This window comes from Rutidosis leptorrhynchoides, unplaced genomic scaffold (genome assembly GCF_046630445.1).
Source record: "Rutidosis leptorrhynchoides isolate AG116_Rl617_1_P2 unplaced genomic scaffold, CSIRO_AGI_Rlap_v1 contig45, whole genome shotgun sequence".
NCBI lineage: Eukaryota > Viridiplantae > Streptophyta > Magnoliopsida > Asterales > Asteraceae > Rutidosis > Rutidosis leptorrhynchoides.
This window is the reverse complement of record NW_027266683.1, coordinates 76,874-90,240: the sequence shown is the minus strand read 5'-3', so window position 1 is coordinate 90,240 and position 13,367 is coordinate 76,874. Positions and strand designations below refer to the sequence as shown.

At 31.7% G+C, this 13,367-nt stretch overlaps 1 pseudogene; it reads right to left on the bottom strand.

Moving 5' to 3' along the window:
* Nucleotides 1–7,822: 7,822 nt before the first annotated feature.
* LOC139883787 (uncharacterized) lies at nucleotides 7,823–9,402 on the bottom strand (annotated as a pseudogene).
* Nucleotides 9,403–13,367: the final 3,965 nt, after the last annotated feature.

The window sequence follows — 13,367 nt, the reverse complement described above, 5'->3', positions numbered from 1 at the left end:
AAATCTAAAAAACAATTGACTACATTAAAGCCTAATTAATCAGAAATTATGTAAAGTAAACATGACTTGCAAAGCAAGGCACTATCCGTGGAACCCGAAACCAAATTAGAGTTTGTGACAGCAAGAAGCTATTTCCAAGGGATTTTAAGGGTAACCTAGTTATATCTGCAATCAGGCCTTTTGACTTTCCATATAGAAATCTGTCGATGATGGTTATGGCCGTGTTAGATGTAATTAATTAGTTAACTAGTGGAACAACCCCTTATGGACATTGTATAGACCACGAAAATAATATACTTGTTTACCCTTAAGATATTGGTCCAAACAGCTTTCATTCACAATCCAAATTTGCTACAAAAATGTTTGACCTTAATTAGGTCATTTGGTCATACATGAAAATAATATATATGAGATTAACATTTGATCATACATGAAACTTGTTGCATAGTTTTGAAAATGCTTCCTGCCTGGCAATTCGCCAAAAAATGGAAAGTATTTTATTTCCAATTTAATTAAATTTTCTACAAATGTGTGAACCTTGAATAGCTAGATCATTAGTGGTCGAACATTTGAAGCTTTCATTCACAGTGAAAATTGCTAGAAATCTACCGTTCATAATAGGGTTTTATGTTTAAACCTTATGATACTTAATATTTTAAGCCCTCATTCACATTTGAAGCTTTCAATCAGTTGAGTTTTCTTTGATAAGTCTGAATATGAGATTTAAATCGAATAATAAAAATTTTTATTGTAAATATTTTTATTGATACAATAATATTTTTCCCGAGTTTAAATCAAATCATGAATATATTTTTATTGATACAATAATTTTTTTATAACATTTTATTTATTAAGTAAAATTTATACTTATTTTAAATAGAAATACAAATCCATTTGAGGAACCACAAACTAATAGAATTGACCAATAAAACGTTTCAGTGATCAACAACAGAATAAAGATCTAACGAAAAAAAAAACTATTTTCAATATATAAATATAATATTCGTTAAAAGTATAAGAAAGATCTAAGTATAATATATCAGCCAGTCTTGCAACTCTTCGATCATCATCTCCTTCTGGTCCATGTAAGATGAAAGCCTATTTTCAATATATAAATAATATTCGTTAAAAGTATGATTTTCCTTATAAACGGATTTACTCGCTATATCAATACTACTTTGAAGAAACAATTACTAATATAAATAGTTTTTGATAGTCCAAATAGATACAAATTATAGAGATAAATACAAAGAATATTGATCAAGTCAGTCAATAGAATAAAAAGAGTTAAATGAACTCTCCCAAAATAAAGAAATTAAAATGGTAATTTAGTTTATCAAAAAGAAAAATGGTAAATTATGATATCCTGGGATAATATTCATTAAAATATGATGTTCCTTACAAACGGATTTATATTTGGACCATTTATATTTACTCGTTATATTATCACTACTTTGAAAAAAAAAATTAATATATGTATACATATATAAAGTTTTTGATTCCATATACAAAATAAATGTATAGAGAGGTATATACATGCTCTTCCCGAAAAAGTAAAAATTAGAGAGAGAAAATGTCAATAATATTTTGATCAAGCTAGTAAGTCAATAGAATTAAAAAAGTTTTTTTTTGAGGATTTTCTTGGTAATAGTATTAAAAAAGTTAAATGAACTTTCCCAAAAAAAAAGAAAAATGGTAACTTAAGATATCATGTGATAACATTTTTGTTTTATAAGAATTTGAATCAATTATTTTTTTCCTTAAATTTGACATGAAAAAAGAGAGAGTAACAAAACGTAGAATATATATGCACAAATGAAAATTTAGTTCACTTTATATAGAGAAGATTAATACACTACAACTTTTTTTTCCTTTAAAAAAAACACTAATATCCATTAATCTACAAAATAGAGAAACTATTAGCAACGCAACAAAGAAATGAGAGGAATTATTTCTGAAAATATGAATTCAAGACAATAAAAATGAAAAAAAAAATGACGAAGTTATACCTTTATTTGTTTTAATTACATTTGAATTTTTGAAACACATCAGTCACTCGGTAGGAGAAACAAAATCAATAATTCTACCGAATGAAAAAAAAAAACAAAGAACAAATAGCAATCAATCTATGAATACAACATGAAGCTAAAAATAAAATAAAAAATTGATGAAGTACAAACTAAAGCAAGTGAGGAAAGAAAAGCTTTGATACATATTTATTGGATGGGTAAAATGAATCAAATAAATTTACAATTTAATGAAAATATTGAGAATATTTCGGTTTTAATTTTTGTGTATGTCTAAGTTGTCAGTATCTTAATTTACGGAAAATATTGTAATTAGCTTTATCATTAAATGCTTGTTTTTAGGAAATTCAGGAAATAAACTTACCACAGCAAACGAAAAAAAAAACAGAGAGAGAAGAGAATTATAGTAAATGAAATGAATATGGAAGGGAAATAATTACGACAATTTTGTAGATTCCGTGTCTATCATGATGTATGTATTTTTCATTAAATTTGAGTGCCATATCAGAAATTAACTGTGATTATGCTATAATAGATGAACGTTAGAAATATAATCCAGATTTAATCACATAAATAATACTATTATATTTAAAAGCTATATTATTTTTAATGAGCATCATGAAATACATATAATACGTTTAAAATATAAGAGAATGGTGTGAGAATGAAATGCATCTTAAATATGCTGAAATTATATTAGTAGTTACCTTATATAATCAAATCAGTTATGACCTTATTTGTAGGAAAAACATCGTATGTAGTCTGGATTTTGTTAAATTTCGAAGCAATCAAATTAGGATATAGGTTGGAAGACAGGTTCGGTGAATAAAATTTAAAATATATTATAAGATGTCTGAGTAATTTATCTGTGTTTGGTGTAATTTGAAGGTATCAGAAAATCTTTGAATAGTTATAAGTTAGTTGAAGTAATGTTTTCAGTGTAAATTAAGTTAAAAGAGTGATGTTCATGTTGAAAGAATATTGTCAGATGAATTATAAAATCTGGAGTCTTCATCATTTCCTATTAGTAAGGAATTAGCCTTAAACAAGCTGAGGAATTGAATTAGCTAGCTTTCGAGTCTTGAAGTTTGCCGTTCATGATTTTTTACATGGGAAATACTAGGATCTAAATAAAATAAATGAGTGTAAATAAGTACTACCTCCATCTCTTATTATTTGTCGTTTTTCCTATACAATTTCTATAGAAAAATCAACGAGTAATTATGGATGGATGGAATAAAAATGAGTAGTATTCATGTACATTATATTATTTTCCTTTCGAGTTCATTTTGATGAATACCTCTTTTAATCAAGACTAGATATAAAAAAAATTGGATTTATTGACAGAGTCCACTTCTTCACATACATGTGAAGTGGATAAATGATTAGATCACCATATGAATTGCTTGTGGAGAATCAAGCAATACATTATTAATATCAAATGAAAAACAACAGTAATTGATTTCTTGGAACAAGTATATTGTCGACGCTTAATAAAGTTCAGTTTCAAGTTCATTGGTCTGTGATTAAACATATTCTAGCTAGCTTTTGTCAAGTATAGAAATGCAAGGACAATATCGGTGTTGTATGGAGACACAGAAATTTTATCGATCAATAAAACTTTATCAGGTGAAATCTTAGGTTGAAATTGGTTAAGGAAAGTAAAAGATACATGCTGATGATCCTCTTGCCCTACTAAGAAACCTCTTGCCTTAATAAGGACCCATTTGTCTTACTAGGGAGTCGCCTGCTACCACAAATATTGACCGTAAAACATGCGAAGACTTCTACTAAAGCTCATTCGGCCCATAGTGCAAGACAATCAATTCAACCTCATTGATAGACGGTCAAGCTATATTAAAGCTTATCAAGATATTATCTTTCCATTTAAGAGGCTGATTTAGTCAGCTATATCCTAAATTAACGAAAAGATAGAGAAAATATTCAAAACGTGAAGAATAAATCATATATCATCTTCTTCTGATTGGATGGAGTTGGCCAAAGAATTTTAAATTTGAATGATAAGAGAGGTTAAAAAAATGAAACTTCAACCCTCTCTCAGGCTATAAATAAACTAATTTAGTCTATGTGAAAGAAAAAAAAAAACCTTTTGATACGTAAAAAAAACAGATGATGTCGTCAAGTGAGCTCTGCTCCGATCATCAGTCAGCCGCACCACACGCCGTCTTCCTCATACCGGCACACATACAATCTGAAGACGTAATCAAGTTTGTACACTGAATTAATACTCTTGCCACTATTAATTAGAGGATTTCAAGCAAAATAATTCTGAATGCACCCCGGGAAGCCAAAATGGTGGCTTTCAGTTCCTAGGAATTGCTCTATTAATAAAATCAATGGGTTGAGATTGTAAATGGGCTTACAAGAAAAATTAGAATGGGTCTGAAAGTGTTTTTCTGGTAAGCCAAGTTAGAATGGGTCCGCCGATATTACTTGCTGTTATTTTTTATTTTTTTTTGAAGATCTACTTGCTGTTGTTTGATCGTTTCCCATTGTTTGTCCTTTGACTTTGGAATTAGAATTATATTTTTGAAACATGAATTGTTTTTCAACTAATTTACCTGGAAATGCTTTGTGATTCTTTACGAATTATATTATTTTTTCATTGAAAAATTAAATTCATATATACTCCAATATATTTATTGAGATTTCACTTGTTATTAAGACAAATTATTATAGTTATTTAATTTCGTGACTTGAATCTTTTGAATTTCACTTTTAATTCGATTCAAAATATTAGCAATGCAAGTTAAATTTCATTACAGGATGCTAATTATCATTTAATATATGATTGAAACTTAAAAGCGAAAAAGAAAACGAGAGAGAAAAGGTTGTCAAAGGGCCAACAAAACTTGGAGCTAGATGATGAATATCGAACTTTAATCCAACTCATGTCAGTCTTCTTTTTAAGAAGGCAACCCTAGAATTAGGAAATTAATATGGTTGCCACAAACTAATTGTGTCTTACCTTTAATCCCATATATTAGGGTATGGTTGCCACAAACTAATTGTGTCTTACCTTTAATCCCATGTATTAGGGGAGTATTCCTCATTTTCGATTGTCTGATATTTTTTCTATCTTAAAATACATGATATTTTTTTATATAATTTTATATAAGAAAATGTATTTTGAAATAGATACAATATTTTGCTATGTTAATTTGGTGAAGTGAAATGCTGTTCTAATAAAGAAGAAGAACAATAGGGACTCCAAAGCAACGAATTGGATCACGCAACTTCAATCGGAGAAAATAAGTAAAATTATCCTCCCACATTGCTGTCAGCCTGTCACTCTACCTTACCTTTATACACTTGAAAATTTAAACTATAACAATTTGGTTAGGTTCTTTTAAGATATTTGTTTGCCAAAAAATATCTCAAATTTAACTGTTTAATGATATATATATTTTTTAGGCGATAGTAACCGTTTTATCTTATTTTTAATATTTTTGAGTCGTTTTGTTTTTTTCGTAAAATTATACTATTTTGTCCTAACGTTTACATCTCTGTTATACTATTTAGCCCTTCTACATAGGTTGATACGTATATATTACGTGTTAAAAAATTTAGATAGGGGCGTTCGTGAATCGAACCATAAAACCGATTAAACCAACCGTACCGTCCGAGCCCAGTTCTGTAAGAAGCCTCCATGCTTGTTTAGTCGCCAAAACCAGGTCATGAGCTTCAATAAATTTGAACCCAAGCCTCCATCCTTCTTTGTCTCACATAAGCCTTTCCACGCATCTAATAAACTTTATGGACTCCATTCTCGGCTCTCCATAGAAACTTGGCACAATACATTTCAAGTTCTTCGAAAAAGCTCGATGGAAGTCTAAAGAGACTCATCACATAGGTCGAAATCGATTGCATAAGTGATCTTATAAGCACCTCTATTGAATACCTTCAACAGACTAAGTATTACCTTTCTAACCCTTCATTTTTTACTCTTAATTCTATCCCCTACGGTATTCAAATGATGCTTTCCTACTTCTCCCAACCAAAATTGGCATTCCTAAGTAATTAAAGTAGCTTGTCGATCCCATCAATTAAACCCTTCAGCTCCGCCTATAAATCTGGATCTATATTTCGGTTAAAATAAATGCTCGACTTGCTAAAGTTTACTTCTTGACCTGTTAATTTATAAGCCTCTAAAATATTAAAAGTTATACTTTGGAAATATATTAAAGCTCGAGTCATACTAAATGTCTAAGTATGATTCTTAATTATGTTTTGATGATATGGAATATTGCATTTTTCCCCCGATTCTCAAACCTTATATTAGTAATTAGAAATTTTTTAAAAAAATTATGAGAGCAAGTTTTGGCCCAACAGATTAAATTTGTTTTTGTTTCTTTTTTGGTCTGGAAGTCACGGGTTCGAGTCACGGAAAACAGCCTATTTACAATCGTAAAGCGAAGACTGCGTATTACGACATCCTCTCCATACATTTCAAAACGGGAAACATTAGGGCATTAAAATTTTCCATTTAATTTTTTAAAAACATCAATTTAAATTAATCGACATGTATCGGTGCAACGCAAGAGTACTCATAGTTATATATGAATATGCTCGTTGAAATGAATAAATACATAAATTTCATAAATAGAGAAAAAAAGAATTGGATTCATGATTTTCGATGAAGTTAATTGACTGATACTTATGCTTGAATTCAAAGAAATGATAGTGCATGGTGGGGTAGTCACTTGGTTTGCCAAGAAAATTCATTGGGAAAATGATATTATCCTTTCGAATTTGATTAGTATAAAACAAATACTATTAGTGTAGAAACTGCTAACCAACCTACAATACTTGGCAACTACAGAGAGGAACAGCATGGTTGTGAATTGATGCTTTGATAGTTACTTCCATTTTGTCTTCATATATATACTATAATGTTATTTCATCCAAGATATACATATTGCATTATTGACTTGAAACATTTTTGCATTATTGACTTCCGATTTTCTCACTTGAACATTATTATGAATGTCGCTTTCTTTCTTACATAACCCTAATTTAATTGATCTATGACATAAATGTGCGGCTAGATATTTGTAGATTCATCCTCTTGATATGTCATCATTGCATTTGAGAGGGAATCAAAACTATGTTTGTTTTCTTCAGTAAATTGAAAGCATGTTCGTATCTTTCAATTGGGCTACAAGGAATCATTTCAAATCATACTTTTTCAACACTTGACAAGTCAATATTGGGTAAAAACTAAAAAGTAAAAAAGTCAATCAGAAAGGTAAACTTAGGTAAGATCAATCATTATGACCCAGTCATAGAGAATAAATTCATCGACAATGGATAGATCCAGTTAGGTTGATTGGAACAATTGAATGGAGGAAATATTACATTTCCGAAATACAAATTTAAGCCGGCGAATTCGATCTTTCTCCCGATATCTCAAAGTATGTTTTTTTTTTTTACTAAAAATGACCGAAAATTAAGGAAGACGAGCTTATTTTCAAGTAAACCAAAAAGTTAACAAAGAGGGTGATAACTTTTAAATTGCTAAAAATGGATGAAGACATGAAAATTAGTAATTTTCTAACAGTAAGAGAAAGGTGGAGAAGTAAATGTTCCCAAGGTTATTACTGATACTGATAATGCATTACGCCAGGCAACATGTATAGATACACAAAATCAAGCAAAAGCAAGATCAACAAACAATTCCCATTAAAACACATAATTTAATTATTGTAATCTAGTATAATTATATTCATAAACTATCTAACCACGGTTTTTTGATTTACTGATACATACTCAAGTCAAGCAGAAGATTGTGAAACCTTTGCGACTACAACTTTCCCTTCCGGCACAATTCCACCGCCGCTGCTTCCGCTACTCTGTCTCATTTCGCCGCCATTAACCGGCACCCCGACCCCTTGATACTGCATCGGAACCACTACCCCTCCTGGCCCGGTATAGTACATCTGCCGTCCGTCATACGCCATCTGGCTAGCATACGCAGCATCACTTGTCATCCCCATGCAGCCACCACCACCGCCCTGTTTAACCACTCCCATTCCGGCTTGTGGCGGTGGTGCCATGGACATCGGCGGCGGCTGGGTCGGGACAACATTGTATAGCTGTTGCTGCTGCGGAGGCGGCGGTTCCCTGTACATGTCAGGGGGCATTCTCTGTACATTACTGTAGTAGCCTCCTTGACTAGAGGCCTGGCCGGTCATCGGTCGAGCAATCGGACCGTGAGGGTGGAAGACGGCACCAGGAGAAGGAGACGTAGCTGGAATCATGTAAACAGGCTGTTCCGACGGGTGAGGCATGTTCGCCGTTGCTGGATATCCACCGGCGGCGGAGATGTGTTTCTCTGGCCAGTATCCGGGTGGTGGTACTGACATGGCATGGTGTACGGCACTCGCCGGCATCGACACAGGCGGCGGAGCTTTCTCCTGAATCTTATGTACATAATAGTCTCCGGCAGGAGCGTTACCGTAGGGACCGCCTAAATTATCATCACTTCTCCTCCTAAAGGCTTCGATTTCTTGTTGAGATTGCATATGATTATGTAGCTGTTGTTGGTGTTGTTGATTTAGTTCTTGCTGTTCTCTTATTTGCAACCTCTGTAAATCCTGCAACTGCCTCTGAATTTCCATGGGGTTTAAAGAGTGATCGGATCCGACGAACCGGTGGTCTAGAGGATGCAACTCCGGCGGCGGAGGAGGAATCTCCACCGGATCTGGCACCGGATCGTGTATTTTAACAGCGGCGATCGGAGCCGGATGGACTCCTTTCTCCAATCCAAACAGGAAATCAACGTTACTAACAACCGCCGCCGTCGCCGCCTTGTCGGCAGCTTGATTAGGAACCGAATTCAACGGCTCCATGAATCTCCCCTCTCCAACCTTCCTCCACCACCATCGGAACTAAAACTACCAGGAGACGCAACTGGAAAAAAAAACAACCGCATCCTCGCCGGCTTACCTGAAGCTCGATAAAGACGATCGTACTCATGCATCATATGTTCGAGATCGTCGTCGTTCGTAACAGAAATCAACGCGTCTAGGTCTTCACCTGGCAGCTGATACTTAAAAGCCACGTCAGCATCGCCACAGATAGTGGCAAGCTTCCCGATCATCTGAGAGAACTTGACGGTGCGTTCGACGGCGAGGATCTTAGTCTCGCCTCCGATGTAGGAGAGCTGATTGTCGTGTGGACGTGGATGGATCTTACCTCCATAGCTGCACATGAACTTAGCTTTGTAGTTGTTTTGAGGTTGTTGAGAATTAGGCTCCTCCCATGGCGGTGGATTCTCGAAATCGATATCTCTTGAATGCGGCGATGAATCGCCGGAATCTGGATATGAATTGAGGAGAATAAGAATAATCATATATTAATTATAATTTAGCAGAGAGAGAGAGAAAGATGGAGATAAGGTTTTTGATTATGATCAGAGTAGAGGTTCCATTTGAGGAGGAGGAAGTCTTTTTTCAAGTTACGGAGAAGGAAGTCTAACTAAGGCGCATATAATTGCTTATGATTTTATTTTGTTTTCCGAAGAGGGAGGGAATGATAAGAAGACATGTGTAGGCATGGAAGTCGTGCGGTTTAAAGGACGCGTGGCGGGAGATGAGGAGAGTAGGATAGAGAAGAAGGTGAGATGATGGGTGGGAGTGGAAGTTAGCTGGACTTTTGAGGGTGGTGGTGGCGGTCCACAGAGCATTGATTTTGGGGATAAGAAAGTGACGGATTGTTGACTGTGATTGGACTCTATGCTTTCAGGCTCAGGTGTGAAACCAGAAACCACAAAATCAAAGCGTTTTCCAAACCTTTACATGAAAAAAAAATGGTTCTGTAATAACTCTTCGAATATACTCAAAATAAATAACTCTTCGAATATTTTGGCCCTTATGTATGGAGCACAATTTCAAATTTGTTCACTTCTGACATATTTTTCATTTTCTTGTGAAAAAAAATTGATACCGAAGAACATCTAAACTAGGGATGTTCTAAGCACCGGAAATTAGGTTAGGGTATCCGACGCGTTAAGTTAAGTCGATATGACCCTCGTTAATTTCCGATAGAGTACTCGTTAATTCAAATATATTGAAAAATAAGAACGATTTAACAAATTTTAAGAAAAATAAAGCATGTTTGCGATACGATATTGAGGGACAGATCATTATTATGAGAAGATGATCATGGTGTTTGGTTTAATTTTGTTGATGTTCCATGTTGTTTGATATATCCGTCGATGCATTTTAGTGATATAATTTGATATATGAAGGAGTACATATATGTGGATGAAGACCGGAAAATAGACATAGACTAAATGCTAAATTGTAATTAGCAAAATCCAATTTTTAAAATACGAATTTGATTTAACTGAATTTAATAAATGTATGGTTGGAAATTAAAATAAAAACAACTTTATAAAACTCGATATTTATTTTAAATGTATTTGCTGTAGATAATTCTTTCTTCTCACCAATCTCTTCTTCCTTTTCATTCGTTACACTATACTGAAAAAAGATTTGACCTTTCAAAGAAGTCAAGATTGAGTTTTTTCTTTTCATTCATTATTATACTTAAAAAAAAAAAAAACTTGACCTTTCAAAGTTATGATCGATCGAGTTTTTATCATTCGATTTTTTGGGAAATATTTGATGTACAAGATCAAGTTTTGAAGATTCGATTTTATCCATAAGATCGAGTTTTAAAGATTCCAATTTGCACAAGATCGAGTTTTTAAGACTCGAATTTGCACAAGAACGAATTTTCAAAATTCGAATTTGATGATGAGCTTAATTTTGATTAAGTGAAAAATTCGAACTTTCTATATTTATCCACCTTATTAGAATAACCGCATTTTATATCCACATATTAATTTTGTTCCCTATTTATGTGATTAATTCATTTACGAAGGCTTGAAATTAACTAAAACAGTACTCCACGTATATCCTAAAAAAGTTATTCTTCTCTTGGATAAGAAAAAAAGTGAAAGGAAGTGGAAATTTCCGTTAAGAGCCAAGAATAAGGAGCGAAGTGTCCCTCCATGGAAGCTCTTTATTCTATTCAGGACTATTTGGAAGTGGGAACATAGTAAAGTTTGATACCTTCTTTTGGAAGAGTAGTCTCGCTTTCCAAAATCCGTAAAACAGTTTGGATAATTTCATTTCGACAAAACTCTATTTTGGTCCCTCACGATTTTCCGTTAGTCTAATAAATCTTCAAGTTTTATATAGCCGCCAAAATGGTCAATCTACCGTCAATTTCTCCCATGTGGCACCGCGTGACGCCAACTCAAGCCTAGTCAACTAACGAAGCAATAGAATTTCGAACGTGGCAGCTGACGCATAAAAATTTGACATGTCAACCAAACTTAATCCACATCACAAAATCAAACCGGTTCTATCCGATTCAAGAGCGAACAGGTTCGGTTCGCTTCACGGTCGAAACGGTTCGATTTTGTGGCGGTTCGGACAGATTTATGGCCGAACCGGTCCGACCAGATTTAATTTTTTTTATATTTACAAATAATTTAATTTTTTTAAAAAAATTCATGTTTATTTTAAAGATTATCAAATAAAATTAATTTTAAAAATATTAAAATTAATTTTACACTTTTAAATTTAATTAAAATTAGATTAATTGAAAAAATTAAAATTGATATCCTTATATTAATAATTTTAATTTAATTTTTTTAAACAAGATCATTTTAAAGTAATTAAAAAATAAATGATTATTTTAAAATTACTCTCTTAAATGAGAGAAATGTTATTTCATCCGACTCATTTTGTTCAAAACGAAATATACATTTACTCCCTCCGTATACAAATAGATGACGTTTTTGGAGATTATTTTTGTCTTTAAATAATTGATGTTTTGAGAATATCAATGCAATTTTTTCAATTCTATCCCACCATTAACTTTACATAAACATAAAATTAATATTTTAATAGAGAAGAGAAAAGATAAAATTATAAAATAAAAATAATTTATGTATTGAAATTAATGATATTGATATGCGTAAAAGTGTGAGAGTGTCATCTATTTAAATACAAAGGTAATATTATTTTACCCTTTATCAAATTTTTTTTTAAAAAAATTATAATTTTTTTCAATTTATTTTATAAATTATAAATATTTATTAAATTTATGTTTTAAATTTTAGTTCTTATAAATTAATTAAACATATTTTTAAAATAATTTGATCCTGTTAAATTTTCTTATTTTTTTATAACTTATAAATATTTATTAAATTTATCGCTTAACTTTTCATTATTATAAATTAATAATATTTATAATATTTTATAAATAATATTTTATAAATTTTTTCTATAAATTAATTAAAATTATAAAATTATGAACATCTTTTAAAATTATTATTATAGAGAGAGAAATTTTCTAAAGAATCATCTTTAATATTTTAATTTCAACTATTTTAAAAATATTTTATTAAAATTTAAAATGTTTTGGTTTCTTTACGTTTTTATTGTAAATTTAGACAAATTGGTCATGTAAAAATTTAAAAATAGACGTTTTATTTATCAATTCACGTCTTTGACAAGTTTCCTCGTAAAGTGTAAAAGAGGAGCTCAAGGACGGACGGAGCATTAAAGAGTAAAATAGTAAACGAATTTTAAAGAATAAAATTAACTTTTATTAAAAAATAAAATAAAATTTGTTAATATAAAGATAATAATTTTAATTATTTTTAATTAATTTTAATTAATTTTAATTAAATTTAAAATTGTAAAATTAATTTTATTTATTAATATTTAAAATTAAAAGTGATTTTTTTGAAAAAAATAATGTATTTAAAATTATTTAATAAATGTTCGATCTTGGACCGAACCAAAACTAACCGGTTTGACCATGAACCGGATCGAGCCTGTTCAATTTTGTGATGTGGATTAAGTGTGGTTGATGTATTAAATTTTGGATGCGCCAACTGCCACGTGTCGAAATTCTATGGTTTTGTTAGTTGATTAGGCATGAGTTGGCGCCACGCAGTGCTATGTAGGTGCCACATGGGAGAAGTTGACGGCAAATGGAACATTTTGGCGATTATATGGAAACGTGAAGATTTATTAGATCATCCTCACTGCAAGGACCAAAATTGGGGGCCAATTTTTGACACATCAATGACACATAGATAAAAAGAGAAAAAATATGAATTTTTAAAAATTTGGGTCTAATCACTACATCGTTTAATCCAATTATACAAGTCCCAACTTTAATTATTTTTAATAAAATGAAATGATAAAAAATAATTTACTGGTTAGTGGTGATGTGATCCCACTATTTTTAATAATAAAATATAAGTTGGGATTGGAGAGAATGCTCTCGGAA